Consider the following 12,500-nt stretch of genomic DNA (forward strand, 5'->3'; position numbering starts at 1 on the left):
AAGGGTATATTCTACAACTACAAGAACTGTGCAGTCTCACACAACTGCTGACCATCTGCTTAGTCGGCTAAATTTTGTTGACTAAAGAGATGCTGACCAAACATAGTTTTGACAAAATTCAGTACTCCCATATATAAACACACTTTACAGGAGATTCTTGATCGATTCAGTTGTATTGCACTGTGTTTGATGTTCTTTATCTAATTATTCTTCTGCTGTAGTCCGCAGTTGTTTTTAGTCTCAAGTGTAAATGCCACTAAATTTGGTTTGATCTCCTGTCATGTTATTTTAAAGCCACTATTCATTGATTAGTGCAAGGCAAGGTTGCACACACATAAATGTTTTTTTTTTTTGCTTTTATTAAGCAGTTAGATAAGCTTACCTAATGAATAGCCATTTGCAGGCACATACTGAGAGACCACATCATTTTTATATTGAAGTTTATAACTAAAATAAATGACTGGTCTAGTGTGCCATTTTCCTCTTATGTCTATGTATAAAAGTAAGTTACAATGCAGGATATGAAATCTATAAATAGAACAACAATAAAACAAAAGCAAGTTATAGGAGTGACAAATTAGCTAATATACTCTCACAGATTCACAGATAACTGAAGGGCAAAGTAAAATGGGATATATAATAATGATGAAACAAATTGGAAGATTTAACCATGTCCTGCTCAGTGGGTGCTACTTTACTCCATTCCATGCAGTCATTTCTATTTTAACCTGCTTTTCGTCATTATTTAAATTCATATATTCATGTATGACATACTATGCTACTGTAGCCTCTAAAGAACTGTATTATCCAACATTGTACTTTTGCTTAGTTTGCATGCTACTATAATTTCCTTTTATTATTCCTAACTTTACAGTGTGTGTAAGTGTTATAGCTGGAGCTTTTCTCCCTGGGCCTCCGTTGAAAAAGGACCTGTGTCCAGCCAGACTTTCCTGGTAAACAAATGTAGAATAAATAAATACATAAAGTGCACATCCACATGCAGAAAATATTGAAATCAAAATAATATTTCCATTGGAGTTCACTACTAAAACATCATCAAGGAAATGCATAGCCAAGTCCATAACTAGCATCAATCAATAGTGTAAAAGCTGGTTGCCTACGGCTTAAGACAAGTGATGCTTTATAAGCAGGTGATAATTGATGGGCATCTATTAATCAAGTAACTTATTTCTGGCACTTTCTCCAAGAGAAAAAGTCTTTTAACTCATTAGGAAATGAATTAAATGCAGTCATAATCTTAGCTGGTGTTGAACAGTGGGTTGGAGAAGTGAGTGTTGGAGTGCTGAAATATATCTTTAGCGATGGACATTCAAACTGGTGGTAGATGACGATCTGAGGGGCATCCTCTGGGAGCAGAAGAGCAGTGACACCACACTTTAAGGATAGTGTTCAAAGCAAAGTATGTCATATAGCAGACATGTTAAATACAGTAAGGTGAATTTGTTGTATATTCTCATAGATGATACAGTATGTGTAATTAACTGTTAATTTTCTGCTGTTTCTTTCCCTGTCTTTAGACAGCACTATTTTTATTTATACATAGCAAACAGAGAAAAATTTCATTTAACAAAAGTTCCATTATATAAGTAAATGGGGGTTAATTACATATTCCTTTGCTAGTGACTGTTATTAGAATGGAAAGATTTAACTCTGTGTAGCCCACTGAAAACTTCTAGAAGCTCCCATGCTGTTTAGATTGTATTTTGAATGGCTTTTGGTAGTTCTTATGTTGCCCTCTTTAGAGAAGGTCTGTTTTTTTCTGCTTACCTGGTTCATGCATTCTGATCGTAATTTCTTCAACATTATACAGTGGGGCTTTTTCCCCAGAACTTCTCCTGTACTAATTAATCCCAAACAAGTAAAAAAAAAACTGTGATGCATGAATTACTTCATACCATCCCTGTCATTTCAGTTGTTATATTTTAAGTCAACCTACTTGTACTATGAACGCCTTCAGGTTTATAGGTCTATTTTTGCATGTAGTAGCAAACATTGCCATTCAGCACTATGGCAATTTTGTATCATTCATACTTATGCTAAGTGAGTGTTAACATTATTCTTACTGTTTGTATTATGTGGAAAGGGATTTCTCTACGCTTCATACTTCTTCAGATCCTCCTTGTCTGTAAAGAAATTCCACTGATGTTATCCATTCTGCTATAACATTATAAGAAAAGCATAGTGTCAATGACTCAAAAATAGCACACTTGCCTTTGATGCTGAAAGCCCAGAAGTCTTTGGGTTCTATTCACACATCAGATACTTGGACTAATTTTATAAGACTGATGCTGTAGTGCAGTAAAAGAGGGGAACTGCACTCCTGAATGCATCATCCTTTGGTTGAGACATTAAACTGAGATCTTAAATATCACCTCAGCTCTTCCCTGAAGAGGACATTGACCAAATGGAACTAACCTGTCAACAGAGAATAAATAAATTAATAAAATGAAACAAATAAATTATTTCCAATGTCTAAAAATGTTTTTGTTCATTTTGCCTTAATGTTATGAAAGAATAAAATAAATTAGTTCTAAGGTTTAAAAAAACATGTGCTTCTTACACTTGCAGCTGGTCAAAATAAAACAATTGCAAGGAATGTGCTACCTCACTGCACTATTATTTAACTTTTTCTACTGTGCACAGGTTAATTTGCAACTATAAAGCAAATGGGAAATACATGATTTGTTGGTTTATATTCATGTTAAATATTGTAAGGTATTTGTATCAGCTCTACATATCATAAGCAAATCATAAGCAGCTTAACTTTATTAGATGAATGATGAACCTCCGGATGAAATAAATAATGTACCTTTTTAATTATGAAGTTACTGGTTCTTAAAGTAGAATGCTAACACTAATAGGAAACATGCAGGTGGTTGTCAAACAACTATAGGAAGCATAAGCAGCAGAGATGAGCTTCAGAAGGAAGAGGGTTTTCTGAACACCGTAGATATACATTGCTTATAATAACAAGGTCAATGAATTCTTAACCATTAAAGAGTGACTATTGAAGATCTCATTTAAACAATACTTCTGCCTGCCAAATTATCTTGGTTCTATGAAGGACTGAAATCCTACCACACCACTTCATAAAACATTGGTAGTAGGTGTCTGAAACTGAATTTGAGTGCCTGGGAAAAGATGACTAAGGACAAAGAATACAAGCTCCTTTTACTTCCTGCTTAGGATAAGGTACCGCAGTCTAAGTTACATTACTGTTGTCATTGCTAGGTGAGAGATATTTCACCTAGTCTTGTGTGAGGATGTTCATGATGGGGAGATGAGACATCCAGTCAGCAAAAGTTATGCTAAAGTATGGTTCATGACCACTGATCATTGCATTAGGAGCAGAAACAAGAAAGACAGCAGATAACTGTAACTTCAGAGGGAAAGCTTCAGTCTATTGCAAAGTTCATAGGTTCATAGGTTGGTACTAGGCTATTGGCCCTAGGGCCTATACAAGCCTAGCCATAACAATTCCCTGGCTATTTGTGAAGTGAGAAGTAGCATGGAGAACTGGATAAACTGACCATAGTAAAAGAGCTGTCATATGTTAGGGTAGAAATAATGCCAAAAAAGAGAATATTTATCAGGAGACTAAAGAGTCATGAAAGGATCTGGCCTGGCTAAAGATGGAAATAATAGACAATTTATTTGTAAATGAAAAAATCACACTGGACCTCTCACCAGGATACAACCAATAAAGACAATGGCTCAGATCATGTTTCTAGCTCAAAGGCAACATCAAACAAATGATCACATAGTCATTCTGTTTCTTTTGAAAGTTTGTAAGGAACTCAAGAAATGTCAGATACTCAGACAGGAACAATGGCAGCTACAAACACTGGAGGAAGATTTTGAGGATGCTGTCCATACCACAGGCACCAATATTAAAAGGATAGTTTGCATAAGATCATAAAATGCACTATCTTGTGCACTTGATGATGACCATCTGCATTTATTGCATAAATTATTAGATTTTCCCCATGATATTTCCATCTTTGAACAATGAGTAAATAAATGTTTCATTTTGTAGAAAACTCAGATTAAGAGATTATTTTTCCAGGTGAAAAATAGAATCTTATCAAAGTCTTATTAGATCACATAAGGGCAAAGTGACAATTAATGATCAGTTGTATTTGCTAATATATTCTTATTACAGAAAACAGTTTTGACAGTAATATTAAAAACACTGAGGTTAGTGAGAAAAAATAAATGACTGAGGCTTTGGTTATGACGAATGCCTCGTTTAAAAACTCGTACTTGCTCCTGACAAATGGTGTAGAAGAATGAAATGCTGCCTCGGTCACAGATGACCTGCTACTATTTGGCAACATAGGAACTAGAGAGACCAGTCTAGGGGTGAATGGGTGTGTGGCTGATATCAGCTTAACCATACAGGATAGGGTGTCAGCCTTAGCTCACTGCATTGGTTGCACCTTCAGGGCTGCAAGTGTACTGCCCACAGAAAGGACTCTAACAAACTTACATAGCAGCAGCACGCCGTACCGCCACATCCACAAAACCCCAGAGAAAACTGTATAAAAACTTAAATCACTACAAATATCATAACAGAAGCAGCCTCAGCAAGGATTCTTTGTGGGAAATAGCAAATGCTGTGTTTCAGCTTGTGTAAATTGATAAACTATTTGTACTTCATTCACATTACACTCAGTCGGTAGTAGGGAAACTATAAACACCATTGTTTTAGTGATGCTGGTCATAACATAGTCCCAGTTCACAGGTAGATTGAGGTGCAGGGAACATAGGCATGGTACATCAGTAAGCCTTATAACTGTTCATGTAACATTGTAGTAACTGTCAGATATTATTAAACAATTTGCTAAGAGTACTTTGCTGTAGAAATTATGGAGAAATTGCTTTTAAATGTATTCAAAGGATCTATAGTGGCTGTAATATAGTGCCTTTCTAGAAAACTTTGTGTACTTTGCTTTTTACAAGCACATGGATATAGGCAAAGTGGCCATGGCCCTACTTTGCTATCCCATAAATAATTAAATGGGATACAGATGATATGCTTCAAATACTATAATCTTCCAAAGTATCCTATCTGTATCTGGCCTGTTATATTTCTCCTGGCTCATGTTCCTGGCCTGTAGCTACCTTTTCCTGGTCTATACAACTTGTTTACCACTTGACTCTCAACCTTTCCGAAGGAACACAGATTCCTATAATTCAATTATTTGAGTTTTAAATGGTACTCTTATTTTATGTTTGCATTTATAGTGGAAGCAGCAAGACATAGCATATGTTTCTTGCTTACAAGCCGACCATTGCAGACTAATGGAAAAATAGAACTGCCTTTAACAGTAACAGATTTGTAATAAGAACAGAAGCCTCTACTCTTTAATAAGAAGTGCAGATGTATTGATAACTTCAGTTGACAAACAAAACATTTGATTTATTGTATGTTAATCAGTGTGGTGGGTTCTTCTTTACTGGTCCCTTTTTAGCAATGCTTGGTGCCAACCAAAGCGATTATAGAAGTAATATAGACAGTATCATTAGAGAAAGGTATAACTAAACAGGATATTCAATGCAATGGTGAGTGCAAAAATAGTTTACTGCATTATTAGGTAACCAGATGGGTCCACTTTTTTAATAATAATAATTTAGATGAAGCACGCTACTTTTAGAAGGCACATTGCTTCCTGCTCGGTTTACCAATCTGGGTGAGTTCAGAAGCGTATTTTTGAAAAAGCATGCTGTGTGGTTCATTGAAGACATCTGGATGCCCTAATGTCATTTTTTCAACTCCAATAATTGGGTGGTGGTTTATCAACATAAAATGGGGCTTCTATTCAGAGATTCAGATACACTGCTGGGTGCAGTATAGATTAAAGCTCATTAGTATCTTATTGCTGCCTGTGTAAGCTATGGCACTTCCAGAGAACAAATTCTATAAGTGTTTTTTTATTTCACTGATAACTGACATTTCAACACCATATGAACTTGCTGCTGTAATAATGTAACTAACTAGATGGGTCTATATCACAAAATCGAACTTCCAAAATGTCAAACACCATAAGCTTGAACTTGGAAGATTGAATTCGGACAACATCAAACCTTCAAAACAGCAAATTTTTTCCCAGGGAAAAAAATTCGCTGTTCCAAAAAACACACACATGACACAATCACACCAAACACCTTCAAAACCTACACTAAACCTAACATACACCACTATCTATGCACTGTCCTTAACCCAGCCCTAACACTAAAGTCGTCACTACCGCACACTTACCTGACCCGCGCCCTACCCCTAAAGTCTGTCACAATCGCACACTTACCTGATCCGCTCCCTAACCCTAAAGTCTGTCACTACCACACACCTACCTGATCTGCACCCTAACCATAAAGTCCATCGCTATCGCACACTTACCTGACCAGTGCCCTAACCCTAAAGTCCGTCACTACCTGTTCGTACACTTACCTTGACCCGGTCTGAAAATGCCAAAGCTGCAGAAACGGCCAACCAAATTCTTTCCCTGGGAAAGAATTCAGGTTTTTTGGCTTTGACATTCTCACCCTTCAAACTACCAAGTTCGGCCTTCCGGTATTCGGCATTCTCAACGTTCGATTTCACGATAGGAACCCAACTAGATAATATGTTTATATGATTAATGTTGCAGTCTCTGCTTCTTAATTTATGTTATTGTTTTTGCCTGCATTATTGGTCTGTTTTGTTTTGAAGACTTTCTACCTTTGTCTCGATGGACAATGTTCCACAATCAACATATGGACACTCCTGGTTAAACAAAATGTAAGAAAATAAAATGTGTAAATAAATAAATAAGTTATTCTGCTAGAGGTCAGGAACAGTGATGATATCTGTGAATCATCATAAGTCAATATTTTTTATAAGTCTTAGCATAATGGTTTTGGAGTGCATGAAAACATATGCAGCCCTTAATATTCTAATAAAATGGTTATTTGCACTTCCATTATGTAGGTAAACTGACACAAGTAAGCAGAAGATGAAACCACAAATACACTGAAAAGCCAATTTGTCCTCTAGTTAATAAAATTCAGATACTTATTGTAAAATAAAATGTTTTTGTTTAGCTATGCATATGAAGGGTACCTGCAGTTCTGGACAAACTTGCAGAATAAAGAATACAATGTAAAAATAAGAAATTAATGCTTCGTAAACTGTGTTGAATTCCACAAATTTTGTGGATTATATAATGTTCTCATAATTCTTTACCAATCTAACATATACAGCAGGCAAGGCTTGTATAAAATTAGAATCTAAACTGACAACATGTTATGAGCAAGGAACAATTTTGGGATTCTGAGATATCTTTCATCTTTGATTTTATGAAACATTTCTTAGATGCCTCACTTATTGCCAGGAGACAAAGAAATGATGGAATCCGAGCGTGCAATCTGTATGTTGACAAGGAAACTGTGCTTTTTGCTGTGTTACCATTGTTTTTCTATGTACACTGCATGCGGATATGTGCACACTGTTATAATTATATATATATATATATATATATATATATATATATATATATATATATATATATAGGAAAATGATATGCCCTAGTGTTGTTAAATGAGCTCAGATAATTCTCAGCATGAGGTAATGCAGATTTAGATTTCACTTGCAACTATGAGTTAAGGCAATTCATGCTAATATTATGGAAAACATATCATATGTGGAAAGAAGATCTCACCCTTCTTGACCCTAGAATATTGAATGTGGTTCTTTCTTTGAAACAAAGCCAGATGCTACACCTTTCAGATGTCACATCTTTTCCCCAATGAGTACAAGGGTTTATTTATGATACCAGTGTTAACATGCAATGAATAAAAATTAGCTAAAAATGCATGCAATTTCAAGGCCCCATTATGGCCCAGTTAAAAAGTCCAACAGACTACACACTGCTGGATAACTTGTTACCACAAAAAAAGTAATTTTAAGAGCAGCACATTCTTGTTTGCCACAACAATAGCCACTGCCTAATCATTGGATACATAAGTGCAATAGTGTATATTGGGAAATCAAACAATGTCACCTGAGAGCCAAAAACAGGCATTATTCTAGTATGTAGTCAACAATGTAAATGTAAATTAGTATCACAAGAAATGGCTATAAGGACATATACAGCTGTTACATGGATACCTTTACTTGTGGTCTGTAAAAACACATGCCTTTCTCTTTTAACATACATATACTGTTTCATATCTGTACATATTCACAGTGCATTTATTATGCTTCCACATAATAATTATGATATAACAATGAAGAGATTAGAAATGAAATAAAAAATATACAGGAAACTGATTGGTATGGCTTGTGATTTTTGAAGGTGCAAATCAATTTCCCTACTGTTGTTTATCAGGCCCATGCCAGTATACCCACTTTCACATTTGTCATTTTATGTTTAGATGTACACTTGAAAAATGAAAAATAAAGCTTTTTTGTTTGCTGTGAGGCCAACATGCCCTGCACACCCCACAGCCCCAGCTAATTATATATTCCAGGTCCAAGATCTCACAACAGTAGGGATTGGGAAATCTGCTAAGTCCATATAAAACACTATGTACAATCTTGCAAAGGCCATCCAAATTGCAACATTCCAACATCTGTATATATGAGTCTAACCCAACATTCATTCAGACTATCACAAAACTAAATGCATATGGTGACAAAATAAATTATTCTATAAAATAAACATTGATACAATGCTTAACATTTAAAATTACATCAAATACATTTAGATCAAATGATTAAAATCCAAAATTAGACTTAATGCACTTAAACCAAAATTAATGAAATCTAAATTTAGTCCAAATACATGGAATCATATCTACTGTATCTATCCATTTATATGGAAGCATAATCTTCCTACATACAGCACAATAGTGAACATACAATCAGTGATCACAAATGGTAAAACCTACAATCACTGAAATAAATATTAAAAAGCAGGTTTTTGACTGGGGTCTCCATGTGGAGGGCTTTACCTTCCACACCTTCTGCTAATTATATATACCTTTGAAACTGCACTACAGTGGGGGAAGGGCACATTTCAAAATCTCTAGTGAACCAAAATGAAAAAGACAGTGCATGTCTATCAGCTCATGCTTGATCATCTGCACCAGATCTTTCACATGTCGAAGGATGATATATATATATATATATATATATATATATATATATATATAGATATATATATATATATAGATATATATATATATATATATATATATATATATATATATATATATATATATATATATATATATATATATATATATATATATATATAGATAGATATGTGTGTGTGTGTGTGTGTGTATGTGTTAGATATAACAGTTTGTGTTAACGAATAAGTGTACATATGAGTGAGTACTCATTGGGTGAATGTAATATTGGCTGAATTAACTTTTATATAGTGCAGGAAAGTAGGCAGAAAATGAATTTTATTTATTTATTTTTTTTTATTTTTATTTTACATTTGTTGACCGGGCTAGTCTAGCTGGATATATGTCCATTTTCAGTAGAGGCCCGGGGAGAAAAGCTCCAAATCAGAGGAATTAAAACAGAGACATAAGAAAGGCACAAATAATTATAACATACAAGATATAGTCAGAGGAAGTTTAACAGTAAACATATGGAGATTAAATGGTTGTTATTACAATCAAGAAAAAAGCAATTGAACAGGTTAAACATGTTGGATAGAAATGTTGCAAACTAGGAAAAGGAGATCAAGCTTAGCTTCATTATAGGTAGAGGATTAGGTGGGTATAGGGCGATCGCTATTAGTCTGGATTAGAGCAGGGGCATAGCCATTGGGACTTTAGGAAATCTTTGAGGTGTTTTTTAAATTGGTGAGGAGAGGTCATATGCCTTAGGTTGTTTGGGAGGGCATTCCAGGATTTGCCAATGGAATTAGCATAGAGTGCTTCACCTCCCGAGTTGTGGGATTTAATGGTCTGAACAAGTAGGCTGTTTGATGACCGCAGGGATAAAAGGTTGGAGTAGGGGGTGAATATTTTATTTAGTGAGGGGATTCTTTCTGGGTGATTGATCGTTTTGAAACCTCAGTAAGTTGGTTTAGTTTGAAAATGTTGGGCAGCTCTAGCCATTCCAATGCCCTTAGATTTTGGCAGTGATGGGTGCGATAGGGCATACCTGTAATGAATCTGGCTATATGGTTGTAGGTTATAGATAGTTTGTTGAGTTCTCTCTTGTTAAGGAAGGAAAATACTGGGGATGCATAAAGGAGTGTGGAGAGAAGATGGGTCCTGGCAATAGTTAGTTTGGTGTGTGGGGTTAGGAAGTTCTTAATTCTATACATAGACCCAAGTTTCATGTTGACTGACTTGATAGTCAAACTAACATGGGTATCAAATTTAAGCTTGTTATCGATGGTCACCCCTAATAGTTTAGTGTGGGAGACAGGTTCGATTATGGTCCCATTGTAAGAAGATACATGGAAGGTTGGGCTGTTGGAACTAGGTGGTTCTTTTCCTTGGGAGGGAATTGATGTGGGGAAAATTAGAAGTAATTTGGTTTTGGTTGGGTTAAGTAAAAGCTTTAGTTCTGAGAACCACTGTTCGACTATAGAGAAGCAATTTTGGGTAGCAATTTGTAGTTTTGGGAGGGAAGTATCCGAGCAGATTAGGGTGGAATCGTCAGCGTATTGAATACATGTGGCTTTGGGAATGATCGAGTGTAGACCATTTATAAATAGGGAAAAGAGGAGGGGACCAAGGATAGATCCTTGGGGAACGCCAATGTTAGTTGGAAGTAGGTGTGATAGAGTGTTTTGCCACTGGACTGCCTGTTGCCTACAAGAGAGGTAGTCAGAAAACCAGTTTATGGTTGGTTTGCTAAGTTGAAAGTTTTCCAGCGTGTGAATCAACTGCTTGTGATTGACCATATCGAAAGCTTTTGATAGATCTAGAAATAACGCAGAGGTTATAAGTTTATTGTTGCGGTTTAGGTTGACTGAGTCAACAAAGGAGAGAAGGGCAGAGGTTGTACTGTGATGGGATGCTTAAATCCATGCTGGGTGTTAGAGAGAAGGTTGTTACGTGAAAGATGGGAAATAAGTTGTTTGTGAGCATGGCGTTCCAAGATCTTGGCTAGCGGAGATAGTATAGCTATTGGTCTGTAGTTAGATGTGTCAGTAGAGGACCCACCTTTATGCAGAGGAATAATATAGGAGATTTTCCAGATTGAAGGAATAGAAGCTTCAGAAATGGACCGGTTAATCAGTATTGAAACAGGGTAGGCAATGGCGTCAGATGCCAATTGCAGGTAATTGGCTTGGAGTAAGTCAGCCGCTAAGGTGGTTGGTTTTAGTTTTTTCAATAGGGTTCTAATATAGGAGGTAGATGTGGGTTGTAGGTTAAAGGAGGGTTGAGTTGGGTCTTTAGTTAAGGTTGTGGCCGAGGAGAAGTGATAAGCTGATTGGCGAGGGACTGGATGGTCTCAGTGAAAAATAAGTTGAAGGTGTTGGCTATATGTCCTGGATCATTACCCAGAAGTTTTTCAGGGATGGGGGTGGTGGATTTTCCTGGGTGAAGGAGGCGATTAAACCCAGCCCAGAATTTTTTAGGATTATGCTGGTGGTTGTCTTGGAGGTGGCAGAAATATTGCTTTTTGTCAGTCTTAACAGCTGATTTGGTTGAGTTTCTAAGTTGTAGAAACTTGATGCGGTCGAGGTGGGTTTTGGTAGATCTCCATTTATGCCAGGCATGATCACGGAGTTTTATTTTGTATTTGGTTTCTTTTGTTAACCAAGGTGCAATATGTTCCTTAGTTCTTGTAAGCCTCATTGGAGCGTGAGAGTCAAGTATCTTGAGGAAGATGTCATTAAAGTATGACACACTCTCATCTAAGGGGAGGGTTTTAAGGATGGACCAATTACATGTTTTGAGATCAGCAAGAAAATGATCAGGGACAAAATTCTTACTATTCCTAACTAGTCTGGTTAGAGGATGGTTTGAGGTCGGGCATTTGTGTTTCATGAGAAAGATAATTAGGTGGTCACTAAGGTCATTTGGTAGGGTCCCTGTAGTATAGTTGTTCGGAGTCTTATTAGTAAGAATCCAGTCAATCGTGCTCTCCTTTTGTTGAGCATTTCCAATTCTAGTGGGAGATAGAATGTTTTGGGAGAAACCATGTAAGTTAATGGGGAGAGGATTTGAGTTTTTGGAGTAGAGGGACCAGTCAATATTAACGTCTCCTAGTATTATAGTTTCTTGGGGATAGGTGGCAGCTAACCAACTGAGCATTTGTTCAAGGTATTCAACATTTTTGCCTGGGGGTAAGTAAATTACTAAAAGATTAATACTTTTTTGGTTGTTTAGGCATAGCTTTAGTGAAAGCAGTTCTAGGGTAGGAATTTTTGGGGGTTGTAGCGGGTGCATGGTAATGTTCAAGGAGTTCTTAAACATGACAGCTGTACCCCCGCCCTTTCTAGTATTTCGGTCGGCCC

Source organism: Protopterus annectens, chromosome 5.part0 (assembly GCF_019279795.1).
Source record: "Protopterus annectens isolate FY-2018-M chromosome 5.part0, PAN1.0, whole genome shotgun sequence".
Lineage (NCBI taxonomy): Eukaryota > Metazoa > Chordata > Ceratodontiformes > Protopteridae > Protopterus > Protopterus annectens.